At 41.4% G+C, this 9,542-nt stretch overlaps 1 long non-coding RNA gene across 2 annotated transcripts; it reads right to left on the reverse strand.

Moving 5' to 3' along the window:
* Window positions 1-317: 317 nt before the first annotated feature.
* Window positions 318-2,323, reverse strand: LOC136531369 (uncharacterized). 2 transcript variants are annotated; one of them, XR_010778010.1, is made up of 6 exons: window positions 2,104-2,323; window positions 1,789-1,867; window positions 1,605-1,689; window positions 1,190-1,517; window positions 631-667; window positions 318-508 (listed from the first exon to the last, which is right to left on the reverse strand). It is a non-coding gene; the product is annotated as an uncharacterized lncRNA (long non-coding RNA). The 2 variants fall into 2 exon arrangements; XR_010778009.1 differs by having other exon boundaries at window positions 2,067-2,323.
* Window positions 2,324-9,542: the final 7,219 nt, after the last annotated feature.

Consider the following 9,542-nt stretch of genomic DNA (forward strand, 5'->3'; position numbering starts at 1 on the left):
TCTATAAAAAGAGAACCCTGTATCAGTTATAGTCAAGCAGAAACAATCTAATTGTTTCCGGCTTCCCCTGGGAGCCGGGAGTTCTTAACCCTAGCCGCCTCCTGCTGTTGTCTCGCGTGAACAGTACCCGCGGGTATTGTAGCTCCATCGCCGCCTCTCCCTCTCAATCCTAGCAGCCACATAACATGCAGCATAGTCTGGAGCAACAGGAGCCTCCACTACTTCCAGCTCGTTTGTTTCCACTGGATTGCAATGAAAGAAAAGATCAACCTAGAAAAAGGAGAAACAACCCCAACGGATATGAAATAAGTGGACAACAAAAATGCAGTCAAACTGCTGCGTAAGATCATCAAAGGTTACTATGACTGGTTTTGTCTTGCCTTCCTTGTGCCAATGGACATCAGCAAGATGTCAGTGTTTAGCTTTCAACACATTCTTATCCCAGTGTTGTATTAGAGACCTTAAATATTATGTGGAAGAAGTGTGACACACTTCCAATTTCTAACACCTGAAATGGATAGAATCAATTTAAGAAGATTGCGAAACAAAAAGTGGAGTATCAAAGCCAAAAGTGTTCCATGAGACAGTGAAATATCTGTTTGAAAAAAGGCCAGTGAGTCAGTGACAAACCAGTGAGATGGATCAAATTTTGCACCTTTAGGCAAACCTGTATCAAAAACATGATCATCAGATGATAACACTAAGATAGCATCTTACAAACATTGTGCATCGACGTTGATTTGTAGTTAATGAAACACCCACAACTAAAGCCCCATACTATATGCAAAAGTAAAAACCATTTCATAACAATAGGTTCATAAAACATTTAACAGGTCATGAGCTGGATCAAATGAATGAAAGTTAATGTGGCACATATAAATTATTTGCATCTAAGCAAGGAACAAAGGCAGAGCTGTTTTTACTAAAATTATATCACAATTCAATTGCTAGGAGCAAAATTAACTTGTGGTTCTTCAAAATTGGTTAGAGAAGTTCAAAAGGAAGGGGATGGAAGTTGGGTTACATTAAATCAATTTAGGGGGTAAAGATAAGTTCAAAAGGTAGCTATTGTAGCCAAACTTCCATGCCTGTGATTTGTCTTGAATTAATTAAATAACCACGGCTAAAGATATTTCCATAGGGTTTTTCTAGTAAAACAGCACGGACTGGGAGAGTGGGTCTCACTGACCTTGCCTGCGACCCGGAGGGGATCTTGCTGGATGGAAGCTAGATTTTCTTGGCGGATTATTGAGAATGTCCCAAGGAAAACAATTGAATGTGCAAAAGATAAGTATGAAGTTCATGTTTCAGCAACACAACATGGAATTGGATAAAAATATCCACATACAATCTGAAAAGCGCTGACATTACTCAACGTCTTAACGTAATCAGAGGATACCACAGACATCATGGTTTCAAAGGCGACTAGGCGTCCAGGTCAGTGCTGGGTCCGCCTGGACGACTAAGCAGTGCCTAGGCGACAAGGCACCACTGTTCCCAAGGCAAGCTGGGTACGCCTATGAAACAGGGGCAGACATGATTAAGCATGTTCTTACTTGTGCATTTAAACACAAAGAGAAAGGAAGGAAAAGAACATGTTTTACCTATTTATAAATTTTCTAATGGGACCTCTAGGGAGTACTCCAATTATGTGTCAGGAGCTGGTATCACGTCATTGACCATAATTTGCTGCATAATTTTCAAAATGGATCTCAATAAAAAAAAGGACCAATAGAGATCAATTGCATTAGTGTAATACGGAGTATAAATTAGCTTAGTATAGTGGACCTGTTCAGTAATAGGGATGTAGATGTAACCTTCAGCAGGAGTTATGCTCACAATTTAATCCACAGTTGTTGCTCCCTAACTTAAAGAATGGATCAAGAAATCAAGTGTACTATATCACAATTCCACCTGGTAATAGTATTTCAACAAACGCCTTGTGTGCATGATAATAAACTGGAATCACAAAGACTCAATGCCTCAACCGAACCATGCATAGCAATTCGCACAGATAAAGACCAACTTGCCCCTGCAATTGCAGTGAAGACACAAAGCAATCGTACCCCCAACTATGGAGGTGGAGGCGTACACACACCTCACCTCGACCATCTGGACGGAGCCGCCGAGCCGGCCTGCACGAAGAGACCTGCGAGCTGGGCGCTGTCAACGCTGAAAGGTAGGTTGCCATGGTTCATCAGATCCTTTGAGAAGCCTTCCTCCTCAACGCCGTCCTGCACCTCCGCCACGGGCGCGAGCGGCCTCCAGCCCGCCGCAGCGGAGCTGCGGCCAGCCCCTTCGCGCGGGGGACGAGAACGTGGGTTTGGGCCTCAGATAGCGCACATGGCATGACGCACAGGTCCGTCCATCCCATTTCACGTTATTTTTTCTGGGCCGTGGAAAGTCCAAGAAGGTCAGTCCTAACTCCTAGTCCTGGTACCGTCCACCCAAACAGCCAGCCCAACCTCTCTCAGTTACCCCTGGGTCTGGACTGGACTGGAGCATGCTGTTTGGATCTGACCCCACAGCAGGTCTTGTGTATTTTTAATTTTAGCCAAAAAAAATACTAAAATATTGAGATGGTATTCAGGGCTTGATTTAAAAATTAAATTTGTATATAAAATTTTAATAAGTTTAGAGCTAAATTACTAAAGATAATGCGGTATGTCATTTGTCATAAGACTAGACCTAAGGTAATGCGATATGTCATCTGTCATAAGTCTACACCTTCAACGATAGCGATCTTCCGGTTAACCAAATCTAGCTAACTCTAAACATGAAAAAGGGATCCATGATTTTGATCAAAGTTTATTAAATTAGATATTGTGAAGTACGTAGTTTGGGAGTTGAGTGCTTCAATTAAGTTTGTAGAGTAATACACCAGCTTCAAACCTTAGTAAGGCTAACACGGTTTGACAAGTTGTGTTTCAAAACTGAGAGAAAATCATCGAGGAAGATGACTGGCCAGGCACCAAGTCGAGCTTTGCAACTCAGCACCGCCCGTGCCACCCAATGATTACCAACGGCTGCCACTTAAGTCTCAGTAGCTTTGTAATGTGGTGACATGCATGCATCTTTTCTGACATAGACCAAGTAGGAGCTGCTGGGCATTTCCACACGATGACCTTGCCTTATCTATACCTATTAATATTAATATTAATAAAGAAAATCTTTCGTCCAACTAAAACATCCACTCGGCTACCGTTTACGTATTTCTACCATAAAATATTCCGCTTTCGTGTATGTTAACCACACGTTTAGCCAACCATGGAAACGCCAGTCTGCCTACCCACGATTTCTTTTCTTTCTCTTGTTTTTTTTCTATATAAACATCAAAAATAAATAATAAATGTAATATTATAGCTCTTTGAACTCTAAACTTTTCTATAAATAAATATAAATAAATAAATATAATACTATTCTTCTTGGAATTCTAGATTCTTTCCTATAAATAAATACTCCCATCACTAAATTGTTGATGTATATAGCTTTGATTAGGAATAAAATTAATTTATAGGTAAGGCTAGCGTCCGGACGTTTGGCCCCATGCCCGCGTTCGAATGCAGCTCCCGCGTCCCGTGCCCGCATCGCATCCCACACGCTCCGTCCCATTTCCAACCAGTGCCAGAGTTCGGAACCGCGGCCCGCGCCCTGCATGGTAGAACCACAGCCCGCGCCCATATTGCTTCCGCACGGCGGAACCATGCCTCGCGCCCACCTGCCCTACTTGTGGATGCGCGCTGTGGAGGTGTCTACAGACCTCAGACGCTGGCACGTGAACCACGACGGCGCACCAGCAGCAGCAGGTGGATAGTGGATTGCAACACAAGATCTACTTTTTAAACATCTAGATAAAACATTTGCATCATACGTCTAAAAACAGATGAAACACATGAAACACGCGAGTATAGCCATTGCAACATGTGCAACACCAGATTAACTTTTGAAACATCCGGATGAAACGTTTGAAACAAACGTCTAAAACACCCGAAACACTTGAAACATACCCTTACAACATGCGTATATTACCGTTGCAACATATGCAATATTCAGATAAAACACTTGAAACATAGTTAGAAACGCCTGAAACACTTCAATCTACGGCGTCGTCGACAGCCAGCCCCTACCTGGTTGGGGACTGCGGTAACCAGCAAGCGCAGGTCCAGTGAGAACCTAAACTTTTCTATAAATAAAAATAAAACAATAAATATAATATTATTGCTCTTTGAACTCTAGATTCTTTCCTATAAATGAATACTTTCATCACTAAATTGTTGATGTAGCTTTGATTAGGAATAAAATTAATTTATGGATAAGGTTAGTGTCAGGATGTCCGGCCCCAGGCCATCGATATTAATTTATATTGTGGATTTCATAGTCACTATAAAATAAATTATAGATTTTAAATTTTATAGAATGATATAATATAAACGATAAATAGATATGTAACGTTTCTGTCCTTGCTTCCTATTAACATTTACAACTTTTTTTCTTGGCACGGGCAATTTTGCTAGTGAAGACTAAAGCGACGAATGATTTAAAATATAGAAATATGGGAAGAATTTTAATTTCAAAACTACTAGAGTTGTGATGCTAGCTAGATATAAATAAAATATATTATGCTTATCTTATAGCATATACTTAAAAATTTTGAAAAAAATTAAAGATGTATATGCTCTTTGTTTTGGATCGCCAAACGAAAAACTAAAAAAACATCAAAACACTTGGACACAACGGATACAAATATGTGTCACGCCATCGCTGGTTGGCGTGACTCACACCTCTGTTACGCCATCGACTTTGACGTGACCTAGTAGGCCACTCATGCCATTCACAATGGCGTGACTCGGGTGACTTAGGACGTGTCAGCATTAAAGATGACAACGGGCCCCGATACCCGATACCCGACGGGTATTTGATCCATTAGGGGATGGGGATGAGATCATATCTTTACCCGCGGGCATCTAAATGGGTAAGAATCCATCCCCGACAGGTATAGCGGGTACGGGAATGTTCCATGTTTACCCGTCCCCGTTACCCGTTGGGAAACCCGACTATTTGAGCTGTCATGCGAGTATTAGGCCCCAAAAAGCTCAACATAGGTATTTTGGCCCAAATCTGAACAATTATATATATAGTTTGTGTGTTCTAGGAACCCTAGTTCAATTTTTTCTCACCATCTCCGTCAGCAGCACAAGCACGCCTGCCTCACGAGCGCTCGTGCCCCTCGCTTCCTCAGTTCGGTCTCTCTGCCACCTTTGCTCGTCCTCCTCGCAACCTCGCACCTTCTCCTCGGTATCTCCGAGACTCCGACACTTATACCCGGGTGAAGAAGAAATGTCTCTGATTACAAAGCTACGACCCCAAGTGTTCTTGTTTATCAGGTATGCAGTACCCGTCGGGTATCTGTTACTCGACCGATACCCGATGGGTACGGGGATGGGTAAGAATCTATACCCGAGACAGTTAACGGGGACGGGGACGAGATAAATTCTCCGTAGCGGGGAAGAGAACGTTCCGGCGATACCCGACGGGTACATCCCCGTTGCCATCCTTAGTCAGCATGTCTCGTTAGTCACACCAGTACATGTATCGTGATCGAGGTTACCAGTCGCCCCACGGTCTCTGACACGACTAGGCTAGTTTCCGGAAATAGGAACATGCTCTTTTTAATGTTGTAGTGTTTTTTTTTTGCTAAAATAACAAAAAAAAATTGTAGAATTGTCGAGATGTTCGTGGCCGCACCCATAAAAAATCAGAAAACAGTTATTATGTTTAATTTTTCACTACATATATATATATATATATATATATATATATATATATATATATATATATATATATATATATATATATATATATATATATACAAACGCTATAAAATTCTATACACCTACAAAGCTAACGCACCCGTTGATTTTGCTGTAGCTCCGCCACTAGCAATCATGTTGTTTGGGAGCTCAGTGCTCGACGTTAATTGAAGCTCTGTATTGCCCAGGAATGCAGGACAACTGAGCAAAGTAGTGGTGGTGTTTCCGACAGGCCAAAAACACTGTCTGAAACGTCAAACATAACTGACCAGCGGTAGTATTTTGGAATCCGATGTAGGTAGGTTTGGATGGATCAAATGGAGCGGAGTGCACGCGAGAATGTGATTCCCATACCATACGAGAAATTGAAACGCGGGCCGTTGCTCGTGATCACACACTCTGCTGATCTGAATCCCGCAGATGTATACGAATCTACATATGCATGTCGCCATCTTACAATGGACGCAGCACTTCGTCAGTTCAGTTCAGGCACTATGGGGAGATCACGATTCGGCTACTCTGGTACGCTTGGATTAAAATTAAAGGGGGGAAAGATCGAAATACATTAACCTGAGGAAAGATATACTTACATTCTACTCCTGCGAAACAGCTATATATGCCCTGAATATATACTGCTCCTACGAAGGGTAGCAAGCATCAGCATCTTGCTAGATAGACGCAGCTTGTCTTCCTTTTCTTCTGGAGACGCAGCAGAAGCAGACAGATCATCACTCGTCAGGGGTACGGAGAAGAGCACAAGATCTTGCTGTAAAAACAGATCAAACTCCCACTGCTAGTTACCAACAGCATTTATCTATATAATTGGTAGTGGCAGGTAGGCGCCGATTCCTTTTCCCCTTGAGATCGATATAATTAATTCGGTTATCCTACACCCGGACGTCCGGCGCGAGATGCGTCCGGACGCCGCTCCCCTTCCCAATCCCGCCCGCCCCCACAACACGAATAGAAATAGGATCAGAAATAGAATGGAATAGAATTGCGTCCACCGCGCCCCTATCCTCCATTTCCCACCGCGCCCTATGTCCCAAGAGCACGAAACACTTCAAGTGTAACATCGGAAACATATGGAAAAACTATGTAGTGCAATATCGGAATATAAAATACTACAACATCGTAAAATTATGTAGTGCAACTTCGAAAAACATGTACTGCAACATCGAAAAGTATGTACTGCAACATAAAAAATTATGTACCGCAATATCGAAAATTATGTACCGCAACATCGCAAAATTATGTAGTGCAACATCAAAAATATGTACTGCAACATCGAAAATATATGTACTATAATATAAAAAATTATGTGTTGCAACATCGAGAATTATGTACTGCAACATCTCAAACAGTAATACTGCAACATTCCAAAAATCAACCATGAAACATAAAAATGCAAACATTCGAAAATCATCTGTTGTAACAGCTCCAAAAACCCATTGCAACATTCGAAAATCATATGTTGCAATATCCAAAAAAACCATTGCAACACGGAGAAACAACAAGGACGTACAAGCAGCAAGGGGGTGGGTTCGAGGTGCAGGCAGCTCCAGCCCTGGCCCATCACCTCGAAACTGCCGGAGGGAGGAGGGGAATAGGACCCCAGAGCTCGCCAAAACCCTAACCACCGCCGCGTTCCTCATATCTAGAGGAGGAGGAGGAGGGGGGAGGAGGATGAGGATGAGGGCTCAGATCTAGAGAAGGATCGACCTACCTCATCGGAGCCACCGCCGTCCTCCTTATCACCAGTGGGGGAGCGGGAGCCGGGTCGCTAGGGAGCGCGGGGTCGCGGAGGGGGGAGGGACGAAGGGAGGGAGGGAGGGAGCATGGGCGCAGCGCCCCATCCGGGGGCGGCCCAGGGAGCGGGCGACGGAGTGGCAGCGACTGCATGCGGGGGAGCAGGGGTGGGGGGGGGAGCAGGTGGGCACGAGGGAGCTGAGGGATCACGGGATAGGATAAGGAGTGCGCACGCGGGATTGGTGCGTCCAGCCGTCCGGACGCCCGGTTCATATCATTATCGTAATTATTTCCTTAATCCATCTTGGTATGTCTTGAGTAAAAAAAAAATCAACTTTTAGATATCTAAATTTTTCTTAAGATTAATAGCACATAAAAGTTTTGTGTTGTCAATATATATAAATCTTAAGGTCTCGAAGGCTAAAGTTAAAAAAAAGTTTGACCGACGACAAATCTAAACGGACTCTCTTGAGATTGAGAAGAGAGCACAAAACTTCTTATAGTGTGATGGTTGGCTGTTCACGGATTAGTTATACCCATGTTTTTCCCCTTTTGATCAATATCAGAAATGCACTTCATCCAACGATAAACCAAATTCTAACTAGAGAATTATGACATAATCAAACACAAGTGAACAAAATGCTGAATTGAGTCGTTTTTTTACTTGCTGTTTATTTTCCGGTGTAAGAATTCTCTTATCCCATTTGGAAGGATACTATGTTTATAATTATCCATGACCGTTTCTGTCCCTAGCATGACCACTTAAGAAAACATGGAGCTAGGAAAGTAGGGGAAATGACGTGTACTGCTGGAATAATTTTTCTTTAACTGGTAAGTGCCGTAGATATTTTTGTGCCCATTTAATATAGGTTTTCTTTTATGGTTATTCTGGATTGGCTTCATCTTGGAGGATCTAGATTGTAAACATGAAGAAAAATAGGAACTTAGTGGAGGGCCCGCAAAAATCTTATTGTTATAAGGCAATTTTCACCATAATAATCTAGAATTTGCTTACCTATTTCTATTTACAAATTAATAGAATTCTTTTCACTCTGATGATTGGAATCCCTCAATTTATTCTTTTGTTTGTTAAATGATGTTGTGAAGCAATCCATTTTAAAGCCCATGCCTTCCGTCCATAAAATGGATTATTCACTCTTATGACGCAACAGTATAGAGGGGAGAGGATCAAGTATTTTAATCAGGGAAGGAAATATTATGCAAACCATTGGTTTGTTTAGAGTAATAAACTAATGAAACGTTCATCAAAACTACTCAAGTAGCCTAAAATAAAAAAAAACCTTCCATGAGAAGTATACTTTTTTTTTACTAAATTCATATACTCCCTCTGTTCTGAAACATCGTGCATTCTGGTCATTCTAAGACAAAAAAGGGAGAGTGAAATAGACGTATGTACCCCTCACTTACCTTCCTAATGTACTGATGAAATCTGATTCTATTCTGCATGATTAAAGGGTGAACTCTTACTCTTCTTATACAAAATATGGCAAGTACATGAGTTACTTTCTTTGTACAAAATAATCATGTATTTTTATTTAAGTAAACATTACATTATATTCCCTAAATGCAATATATTTAAGGACAAATTTCAAATGCCAGAATACACTATATTTCAGGACGGAGGGAGTAAGTTCAAAGTTGAACTTCATTGAAAAAGGCAAGCAATTCTATTTGCTCACAAAAAAAGTTGTCCCCCACCATACTTTATTTTCCTCTATTTTTGTCCACTACCGTACCCGAACCTAATCAAAGTAAGTCCAAAGATCGACCCAAATAAAGAATAAATAGTAATATTTAACAAACAAATAAGAAGAAATTAAAATTATTCTTACTTTGACACAAAAATTCCTCCTAAAAAAAGTAGGGTTCCTTCTATTGTTCTTGTCTTTGCTTTGAACCATCTTCTTTCGCATGAGATAGAAATAAGAGAGGCTTGTTTTTCTAACTTGACGGTAAAAAATC

Source organism: Miscanthus floridulus, unplaced genomic scaffold (genome assembly GCF_019320115.1).
Source record: "Miscanthus floridulus cultivar M001 unplaced genomic scaffold, ASM1932011v1 fs_330_2_3, whole genome shotgun sequence".
Taxonomy (NCBI): domain Eukaryota; kingdom Viridiplantae; phylum Streptophyta; class Magnoliopsida; order Poales; family Poaceae; genus Miscanthus; species Miscanthus floridulus.